Here is a 12,121-nt window from a genome sequence, read left to right as displayed (position 1 = left end):
TGTCTCCCAGAATACTGGCAGCCTGACTCTTACCTTCCAGATAGAAAATTAGAAGAAATTTCTCCATTAAACTGAACTAGTCCAAGAAAAAAAGACCTAAAGATAATAACATTTGGGTTCTCTATCCTAATTGCTTAGCCAAACCACACTATAATGAGCCCAACAATGAAGAAACCCTACCATGGGCAGAAAGCTTCAAATCAGCTGGCAAGTGCTTGCTTTTCATTATGAGCAGGCAGCCATGAATCACCAGACAATGAGGGAAATCTACTATTAGAGTCTAAGACAAAATTATATAAAGAGGAGAAAAACCTTTGGAGGAAATTGAGACTTCGCAAGAAAAGAAAGATTAAAAAACATAAATAGAGAGATAGGAGAAGATATTGCTTTTATGAAATAAGGACACAGCACTACTAAAGTTTAATATTTAGAGAATAAAAAGTACGACTTGGAAATTAAAAATGTGATAGTGGAAATTTTAATAAATGGTTTGGAAGATAAAGCTCAGGAAATCTTCTCCCTCCCCCCTCAAAAAGGAATATAAGAAAGGAAAGGTAAGAAAATTAAAGGGCCAGTTCAAAGAGAGAAGTACATTAAACAAGGGAGATAATCATTAGATACATAATTTAAAAATATTTCCCAGAACTGAAGGACATATATTCAGGTTGAGACATTCTGCTGAGTACCAAGAACAATGAGGAAAATGGGATCTGCACTATGACAATTGTCATGAGGCCTTAAAACACTGGGGAAAAAAAGAACATTCAACAATTGTAAAAAAACAAGATGATCAAGAAATAAAAATGAATTAGCCTTCTCAACAACATCAATGAAATCTTAAAGATAGTAAATAAATATTTTCAAAATTTTGAGGGAAAATAAGTTCCGTACAAAGACTCTATATACCAAATAATGTGAAGAAGATAAACGATGTTAAACCATGATATTAATAAAAATATTTACCTCTCAAGCATACTTTCTTAGAAAGTTACTAAAGTATATATTCCAGGAAAGTGAATGAATGAAGAAAGAGGGAGACAAGAAAGGGGTACAGAGAATATTGGATTCAACTGAAGAGCTAAGTAAAGAGAATCCCCCAAGAAGACAGACTGTACAATGACAGTTGTACTCTACATTTAGACTAGAATGAATCAGAAGGCTGTATGAGTGGTTATTGCAAAAAAAAATGAAATAGGACATCAAATGTGTTTTGCTTCATAGCAAGGGATTAAATGATTGACAGATTGCTTTAAAATAGTGATAATTAAAAAAAATTAAGCAAGCTCTCAATAAGGCTATTATTAACTACAGGAAAAGCAGTAGGCTGTGCAAGAAAGAAAATGGCACCATCTATCACATGACCAGGGCTGAATTGTTTTGCATAGTTGTAATAAACATTGAATCTATGCAAATGTTGATATGCCTACATTAAGAGGATGGACAACGGAAACTGCTAATATGGTGGGACCCAAGTGGAGGGAGAATATTGAAAGAGGGATATTCTCATCTTCCCTAACTTGAAGTCAATAGCTAATGCCTAAATCTGAAATTAAGCAATTAAGTGGACATCTCTGGTAGCAGGAAGCAAGGATGGTGGTGGGGGCGGCAGGGAAATTGATCTTTTTCAAAACAAGTCTTGTGGAAACCTTTGACACTTAAAACTATGTGATGTGTTAATTTGATAAATCATATTAAACAAAAGTCTATTTTTGAATATTGAATAATTTTCAGTCTAGATGATATCGTCATCTGGAGATCTAGTTACACAGTTTGATGTTATTGGTACACATCCACAGAAATGCTATAAATCAATGTATAATTTAAATTTACATTAGCATTTCAAATGTAGGAAAATTCCAGAAAAGAGATTGTGAGTTTCTTAATTCTTCTATTGCAAAATGAAGATTTCACAGATAAGGTAATGTTTGTGCTTGGTATTGCCAAATAGGCAACTTTGTTCTTTTAGAGGTGACGTTTCAAGAAAAACATAGCTTTCAAAATGAAGGATCAATTTCTAAGGATTGTTGGCAAACCATCTTTAGGTTAGTTTTATTTAAAAGAAGATTCTGTGTGTGCATCTAAGCATGAAAAGTAGGATGTTTAAAGCATGGAGGAACTCTTATTACTCTTATTAGTAACATAATAAACACACATCCTGTTTTGTGTGCTGCTATTTCTAAAGACTTCATTAAAATATGGGTAACTGTCTGATAAGATTACAACTTTACAACTTGTTTAAAATTTGTTTTTAAAACCAGCCCATTGGATTTTCATACCTTTCTTCTCACATTCCAGTTACGCAGCAAGGATGCTTCTCATACTTTATAGAAATAAAATACTAAAGCTTTGTTTCAGGATTTCTAGTCGCTAAAATTCTTATCTTACCACAGTCTGGCTTTTATCACATTCTAGGACTACAGTCTTTCTTCATTTCCTCCTGAAAAGGGCTACTGGGAGGGCATCACCATTTGATCTTGATCCCCAGGACTCGCCTGCTTCTAGAGTGTTGTTCATTCCATTCTTCTGTGTAGAAACTTCCACCTTTTCCATTTTGGCTTTCTAACTCCTTCCTCTTTCAGTGTCAAGCTCAAGACTCGTTTCATCCAAAAATTATCGTTTGATCACTCCAGCTATAAATATCTTTTAATATTGCTTTGTAAATATTTTAAAATTGTTTTATGACTTCTCATGTTATGGCATTAGATGTGAATTACATTGTGTAGTATTTAGTTTTCATTCCTATTTATGCTTATTTCCTAAGACAAAAGGCAAATTCTTTGAGAGTAAGGACCATATCCAACGTATTTTTATATGACCCCGGTGGTGCCTACATAAAATCAACACTCAAAAAATTATTATTCATCTAGCTTTGTCATTTATTCATCGAAGTGCCGGACAGGATCTGGGGACATAGCTGTGAATAAAGGAGACATCATAGTTAACTCTAATAGAATTGCAGTTTATTGAGAAAAATAGACATGGATACAAGTAACCCAAATGAGAGCACATGTTGCTTTAAGAGTATCTAGTGTCAGGGAATTAGTGAAACCTTCCTGAGGCTTGTGCCAATCTGTTGACGAGGGTATATGGGGGTGGAGATTTTTTGCAAGGACATGTCATATGAAAAAGTATGGAGCATTCAAGCAAATGAGACAAGCTTGGGCTCAGTAGAGTGCAGTGGGGTGGAAGGTGAGACAAAAGGATGGAGGGAAATAAGTTAAAGATGAATCTTCAGGTGTGCCTAGACGACTCAGTCAGTTAAGTGTCCAACTCAGTTTTGGCTTAGGTCATGATCGCAGCTCATGAGATTGAGCCCCACATTGGGCTTTGTGCTGACAGTGTGGAGCCTATTTGGGATTCTCTCTTTCCCTCTCTATCTGCCCCTCCCCACTCTCTTTCTTTATCTCAAAATAAATAAACTTAAAAAAAAAAGATGAATCTTCAAAGATAGGAGAAGGTATGACTATGCAGTGTTTTATAAGTATGTTAAAATTTTTACTTTTCAAGCTAAATACAAAGGAAACTTATTGAAGTATTTAAACATTGGGAATATATGATTAGTCTTCCAGTTTGAAAGGTCACTGTAGTTGCAGTAGGAATAATAGACTGGAGTGTCTAGAAATAACCTCAAGGGAAGAAAGAGTTAATAGATTATTGCAGTCATATGCCAGAGGTAATGTTATCTTGGATTTGGGGGGTGAGAAGAGAGGGGAGTTAAAGAAGAAATGGAAGAAATTAAGAAATATGTATATGAAAAAATATTATCATGGTGATTGTAGATGTAAGGATGTGATGGAGGGGGAAGTGGCAACAGAGTCTTAGAATTCTCATTTATACAACTGAAAATAAACTGTCAATGTTCTTGAGATGGGGAACAGAGGATAAAGACCAAGACTTAGAGGAGGCAGAAGGTGAGGTGGGCTTTGAGACATACAAGTGGAATATGTAGTCAGGTATATGGTGTGGAACATAGAAGAAAGAGCTGGGTGGAAACACAAATCTGTGAGTCATCTCCATACTGAGGGTAGTTGAAGCTAGACAAGAAAATGCAGTTTAGAAGAGGACCCCGCAAAAGTTGAGAGAACCTTCAAGAGTTGAGAGTCAGGAGACGGAGGAATAAGGAGGAGAATTATCTCATACAAGACTTAGAAAGGAGAGAGTCGAGACATAGGAAGAAAACATGGTGTCACAGAAACTGAAGGAGAAGCATATTTTCAAAAGAATTGAGGGGTCGATAGTATTAATGCTGTGGAGAGATCATGTGTGATGAAGATTTAAAATTAATTGGGCTTACGTGGCCAGGAGAGCCACTGTTAACTTAGTCAAAGCTAAGCTAAGATCAGACTGGAATGTTTTCAAGTACATGATAAAATGAAGGCAACAAAGATGCACTGCTAAAGATCCTGTTTTCTTCTAAAGTTTCATCAACTCCTTTCTTGACCAGCTTTTCCTGGTGATATGAAGCACTGGAGACTTTGGGTCCCCACTCCACAAAACCTAGGCCCAGAACAAGGGGGCTGAGGCCTAACTTTGTGTCCCCTACTAGGCAAGACACAGGGAGTTGGTATTTGGAGTGACTACTAGTTTATTATCAGGGTCTCATTTTTGGCCTGTACTCACCCTTGGTCTACTTGTTTTCTCTCCCTGTTGCTGGGGTTAAGGGGCACTTAAATATTTGTCACTGAAGAAAATAAAACTGAGCTACTAAACACACACACACACACACACACACACACACACAAATTGGAGCACCTAATATTTTAAGCAAATACAGATCTGAAGGGAGAAATAGACAATACAATCGTACTTGGGGACTTCAATCCCCCACATTCAACAATGGATAGATTATCCACACAGGAAATCAATATGCAAACATTGGACTTGAACTCTTCTTTAGACTAAATACCTAACAGATACAAACAGAACATTCCGTCAAACAGTAGCAGAATACATATTCTTCTGAAGCACAAAATGAACATTCTCAGAATATACCATATGTTAAACAAAATGAAGCAAGATTTTAGCAAGGTCACAAAACAAGTCAACAAATTTAAAATTGAAATCATAATAAGTATCTTTTCCAACTATAATGATATGAAACTAGAAATCAGTACAGCAGGGAAACTGGAAAATTCACAAGTACATGGAAATTAAACAACACACTCATGAACAACCAATGAATAAAAAACAAAAAGGAAAAAAAATATCTTGAGACAAACAAAAGCAGAAGCACAACATAACAAAACTTATGGGATGCAGCAAAAGCAGTTCTAAGAAGGAATTTTATAGTGATAGATGCCTACTTTAACAAACATGAAAGATCTCAAATAAAGAACCTAACTTTACACATCAAGAAACTAGAAAAAGAAGAAAAAGAAAAAGAGCCAAAAATCAGCAGAAGGAAAGAAATAACAAAGATGATAGCAGAAAGAAATGATCAGAAATACAAAATAAAAGTTTGATGACATTTAGAAAAGATCAACCAAATGCATAAACTTTTGGCTAGACAAAAAAGAGAGAGAGAGAGGACTGAAACAAAATCAGACATTAAAGAGAAGACATTACACTGATACAACAGAAATAAGAGGTAAGAAATAAGATACTATGAATAATTAATTATATGCAAAAAGAATGGATAACCTAGAGGAAAGAATAATTCCTAGAAATATATAACTTACCAAGACAGAATCATGAAGAAATAGAAAATCTGAACAGACCAATAATAAATAAAGAGATTGAATCAGTAATCAACACAGAAAAGCCCAGGACCAGATGGTTTTATTGCTAAATTATACTAAACATTTAAAGAATTAATACCAATCCTTCTCAAGCTCTTCCAAAACATTGAAGAGCATACTCCCATAAAATTCATTTTATTAGGCCAGGATTACCCAAATATCAAAGCCAGATAAGAACATCACAAAAACAAAACAAAATGTACAAAAAATCTTACAAGTCAATATTCCTGATGAATATATATGCAGATGTCTTTATAAAAATACTAGCTAAATCAATTCAACAGAACATTAAAAGGTTCATACACCATGGTCAAGTGGGATTTATCCCTGAAGCACAAAGATGGTTCAATAAATGTGACATCCTACCTTTATGAAAGATAAAAATTGCATGATCATCTAGATAGATGCAGAAAAAGCACTTGACAACGTACAACATTCTTCATGATAAAAGCTCTCAATAAATTAAGTATAGAAGGAACATAGCTAAATGCCATATATAATAAGTCCACAGCAAATATACTCAGTAGGGTAAGTTTGAAAGCTTTTCTTCTAAGATCAGGAACAAGACAATGGTGCCCACTCTCACCACTCTTATTTAACATAGTAATGGAAGTCTGAGCCAGAGCAATTAGGTAAGAAAAAAAAATCAGAAAGGAAGAAGTAAAATTGTCTCTGTTTGTAGGAGACATGGTATCATAGATAAAAAAATCCTGAGGACTCCACAAAAACAAAACCTTGTTAGAACTATTTAACAAATTCAGTAACGTTGGATACAAAATCAACATACACAAATCAGTTGTGTTTTCATATACTAGCAATAAAATTTCTGGAAAAGAAATAAAGTAATTCATTTACAATTGCATGAAAAACAGTAAAATACTTAGAAGTAAATTTAACCAACAAGGTGAAAGATACATACACTGAAAACTAAAACATTGATGAAAGAATTTGAATGACACAAATATTCCATGTTCATGAATAAGAAGAATTGATGTTGTTAATACTTTCATACTACCCAAAGCCAGGTATAGGTTCAGAAATCCTTATCAAAATCCAATGGCATTTTTTACAGAAATAGAAAAAATCTTAAAATTCATATGGAACCACAAAAGACCCCAAGTACCTAAAGCAATCCTGAGAATGGTAGCAAACCTGGCGATGTCATACTTACTTATTCGAAACATTACTACAAGTCTACACTAAAGAAAACCATATGGTACTGGCATGAAAATAGACACACAGCCCAATGGAACAGAATCAAGAGCTCATAAATAAACCCTTGCATATACAGTCAACTGACATTTGACAAGGGAGCACAAATACTCAATGGAGAAAGGATAGTCTCTTCAGTAAATGGTGCTGGGGAAACTGATAATCTGATACAAAAGAATAAAATTGGATCCCTATTCAAAATCAACTCAAAATAGATGAAGATTTACACATAAGACTTGAAACCTTAAAAGTCTTGGAAAAAAGAAAAGAGGAAAAATGTCCCTGACATTGGTCTTGTCAATGACTTTTTGGATGTAACACCAAAAATACTAGTAACAAAACCAAAAGTAAACAAAAGGAACTACATCAAATGAAAAATCTTCTCCACAGCAAAAGAAACAACAAAATGAGGTGGCTACAGAATGGGAAATAATATTCACAAATCATTTATCTGATAATGGGTTAATATCCAAAATATATATGGAACTCAAGAATCAAATGGAAAAAAAACCCACAATCTAATTAAAAAATGAATAAGAGGGGGTACCTGGGCAGCTCAGTCAGTTAAGGTTTAGACTCTTGATTTAGGCTGAGGTCATGATCTCACAGTTTGTGAGATTGAGCCCTGTATCAGGCTCTGTGCTGACAGTGTGGAACCTGCGTGGGATTCTCTCTCTCCCTCTCTCTGCCCTTCTCCTGCTCATTCTCTGTCTCTCTGTCTCTCTCTGTCTCTCTCTCTCTCTTTCAAAATAAATAAATAAACATTAAAAAATTGAAAAATAAATGAATAAGAGGACGAGAATATTTTCTTAAAGAAGACATGCAAATGGCCAACAAGTACATGAAAAGATGCATATATAGTCAATATATCATTACAGAAATATTAATAATCATCGGGGAAAGGCAAAACCACAATGATTATGGTACTATTATGGTACTATTATTATATGAACTACTATATGATCTAGTAATCCCACTTCTGGGTAATGCACAAAGGAAATGAAATCAGGATCTTGAATCTTGAAGAGATATCTGCACTTTCAGATTCTTTGTAGCATTATTCATAATGCCCAGGCATGAAGCAACCTGAGGGTCTATCAGTAGATGAATGGATAAAGAAGAGGTGATATATATATATATATATATATATATATATATATATATTCATATGTACATACATTATGCATATTATATATATTATGAAATGTTATTCAACTATGAGAAAGAAGATATCCTGTCATTTGAGACAACATGAGTGGAACTTGAGCACATTTTGCTAAATGAAATAAGTTAGAAAAAGACAAATGCTGTATGATATCACTTATATGTGGAATATGTAAAAACAAAACCTGAACTCATAGAAATAAAAATAGAATGATTGATGCCAGGTGCTGGAGGATGGGGATATGTCAAAGTACACAAATTTCCAGTTACAAGAAGAGTACATTCTGGGGATCTAATGTGTAGTATGGTAGCTATAGTTAACAATATTGTATTACATTCTTAAAATTATTTAAAAGAGTAAATCTTATATGTTCTTAACATACACATACACACACACACACACACACACGTAATTATGTGAAACAATGGAGATGTTAACTAACCTTATTGTAGTAATCTTTTTGCAATATATAAAAGTACTAAATCATCATATTGTACACCCTAAACTTACACAATCTTATATGTCAATTATATCTCAATAATGCTGAAAAAAGTATAATCAAGTGGATGGAAAACCTATTTTGTGTATACCTGTCAGCTTATTTCTGTAGCCACTTCTGTCATTGCCCAATAGACTCATAAACAAAGTGTTCAGGTTGGAGGAATTGAGGGTTTACATGGGCTCAGAAACACAGACTCCCACTCACCAAGGCCTACCTGGGTATGGCCACTGTTAAATACCCAGTGGCAGCAGCAGAGATCAATACTGAGTCTCCAATAAGGTATTATTCCCCAGCCAGCTACCTGGTGGCAGGTTGGTTATACTGAACCACTTACATGGAAAGAGTAATGTTTTGTTTGTACTAACAAAATTCAAATTGTCATCTGTGGACTTACAGAATGCCTTATCCACCATCATGGTATTCTACACTAGAACAGTGTGCTTTGCTAGAAGCAGTGCTTCTAGTCAAGGAACTCACTTCACAACAAATGAGTGTAGCAATGGACGCATGCTCATGGAATTCACTATCTTGCAATGTTCCCCACCATCCTGAAACAGATGACTCCAGCGAATGATGGAATACTCTTTTGAAGACTCAGTTATAGTGATAGCTAGGTGGAAATACCTTGCGGGGATGGGCAAGCTTCTCTAGAAGGCTGTACATTCTCTGAATCAATGTTAGTATATGGTGCTGTTTGTCCCATAGTCAGGATTCATGGGTCCAGGAATCAATGGATGGAAATGGAATTGGCACTATTATTATCCCTAATGACCCACCAGCAAAATTAAAAAAAATTTTTTTTAATGTTTATTCATTTCCTGAGAGAGACAGAGACAGAGTGCAAGCAGGGGAGGGGCAGAGAGAGGGGGAGACACAGAATCTGAAGCAGGCTCCAGGCTCTGAGCAAGCTGTCAGCACAGAGCCCAATGCAGGGCTCAAACTCACAAACTGTGAGATCATGACCTGGACCAAAGTCGGTTGCTTAGCCGACTAAGCCACCCAGGTGTCCCTCACCAGCAAAATTTTTGCTTCCTGTTCCTGCAACTTTATGTTCTGCTGGCTTAGAGGTCTTAGTTCCAAAGGGAGGAATGCTTCCATCAGAAGACAGAACAATGATTCCATTGAACTAAAAGTTAAGACTGCCACCTGACTCCTCACTTTTCTCAATCAACAGATAAAACAGGGATTACTCTGCTGTCTGGGTGGTTGATCCTGACTACTAAGGGGAAATTGGACTACAACTCCACAGTGGAGGCAAAGTAGACTATGTCTGGAATAAAGGAGGTCCCTCAGGGCATTTTAGAGCGTTACCATACTCTATGATTAAGATCAATGAAAAATCACAGTAACCCAATCTAGGCAGAACTATTAATGGCCCAGATCATTTAGGAACGAAATTTGGGTCACCATGTTAGGTAAAGAATCACAACCAGCTGAGGTGCTGGCTGAAGGCAAACAGAATATAGAATGGATAGTGGAAGAAGTTACTTAATAAAAACCAGGTACAGAAATGAGCATAATTGTCATGAGAATTTCCTGTTTATTTTGTTATAAATATGTTTGTATGTGTACAAGTATCTTTCTTTTCTTCCCATATTATGTAATATTGGTGACTTTATATCATAGTTTTTAAGTATTATTAACTTTACATAATAGTACTTAAAATATCTAAAAGAAGAGTAAACATCACTTAAGGCCTTTACTTCCTCTTCTTGGGAAGGAGTAAGTACATTTTTGGTTATACACAGGACAGTTGTATCATGCTAGGTGGAATTATGATCTTGTTATTGGCTTTCTTTGGAGATTAAGTATGGTTTAAGGAGATGTGTTAGGTACAAAGTTTATAAGAGGTAGATTTAAAGATGATAAATTTTAGGTATCAACTTGACTGAGTCATGGGGTAACCAGATATTTGCTTAAACATTATTCACAGATATGCGAGCATGTTTTTAGATGAGATCAACAGTTGAATCAGTAGACTGAGTTAAGCAGTTTGCTCTCCTTAATATGGGTGGGCCTGATGCCATCAGTTGGAGGTCTAAATAGAACAAAAAAGATTCACATTCTCATGAGTAAGAGGGAATTCCTCTTGCCTGACTTTCTTGAGGTGGGACATCAGTCTTTTCCTGCTTTTAGTCTTGAACTAAAACATAAGCTGTTTTTGGGTCTCAAATCTGTCTGGCTCTCCTGCTTCTCAGGGCTGGACTCAGACTGGACTAGACTCAGAGTGGACCTGCACCATTGGCTTTTCCTGGTCTTCAGGATGCCAAATGCAGATCTTCGGACTTCTATGCCTCCATAATATTAGAAGCCAATTGTATATAACATATCTATTTTACCCCCCTCCCCCGCCACTGCCATACACATGCACATCCATTGGTTCTGTTCTCTAGAGAATCTTGACTAACAAACATAGTTATCAAATGAGAGATATCACTTCCTACCAAGGATGAGAAGCTACTAGTCTGTTAATTAAAATTGTGGTCATTTATCACAATATTGTTTTTTAAATAGAAATAAAATATAATTGTTGAGAAAACAAGATTATTTATGTGATTTTTTTCAAATTGTCCTACAAAATTACTGCCTTCTGAGCCATCCTCTTGCTCTTAATTAGAATTTAAGTTCTCTGAGAGCAGGAGTTATGATGCATAGATCTCAGCAGGTGGCAAATCACTATCTTTGGACTAATTACTTAATTGTGCCACTGTGGAGTCTATATCCAGAGAAAATCTGTCTCAGGAAACAAAGAAATGAAGGCTATTCCTTGAGCTTAATTTAAGGAGTATTGATATAAGTAAATACACTTGGTGGTACAGAAATGCCTCATTGGCATTAGACAACTTAGTTTCCAATGCAACAAGAACTCTTCCTCCAAGATTTCGTGTGCCTGAAAATTTAAGTTTCTTCAGATTCATCTAAAAAGTAAAAATCCAATTGTAAAACACCAAACAGAAATGGTTCAGTAGCTGTTTTGGTTTTCCTGTGGATGGCATAGGACAATGTGATCACACTATGAAACCTGACTTCCTTCCACTGGCTAGCTTTATCTGCACTGCCTAAGCTTTAGCACTAACACCTGCAGAGAGAGGCAGGAAAAACTAAATAATGCACCAGGATGTCTGTGGGGAGCCATGCGCCCCATGAAGGCCAAGAGAGTTCTCATTTCTCAGAAACTAGTTTCCCCTAGCCACTCACACATCAACTTCTGTAATCAAAGGTGAATGCTTAAAGATTTACACAGCAGTAGAATGCAATGTAGCACCTTCTTCTTGATGTCTCTAGTCTGCACAGAAAAGAAGTTCCAAGATCAGGGGCCTAAGGTCCATATCTGAGCATTCGGAACTAGTGAATCTGTGTCATGAAGTACGTGTCTCAATTTCTGTATTGTCTCTCTCTAGGGAAGCATGTACAATTTTCCTTTTTTTAAGGCGCGAATTCAGAATCTGGTGAGTGCAGAATCTGGTGATTGTGTGCCTTTTGTGTCTATGATCATGATATCCA

This window comes from Neofelis nebulosa, chromosome 2 (genome assembly GCF_028018385.1).
Source record: "Neofelis nebulosa isolate mNeoNeb1 chromosome 2, mNeoNeb1.pri, whole genome shotgun sequence".
Lineage (NCBI taxonomy): Eukaryota > Metazoa > Chordata > Mammalia > Carnivora > Felidae > Neofelis > Neofelis nebulosa.
The sequence above is the reverse complement of the archived record's forward strand: the minus strand, read 5'-3'. Positions refer to the sequence as shown.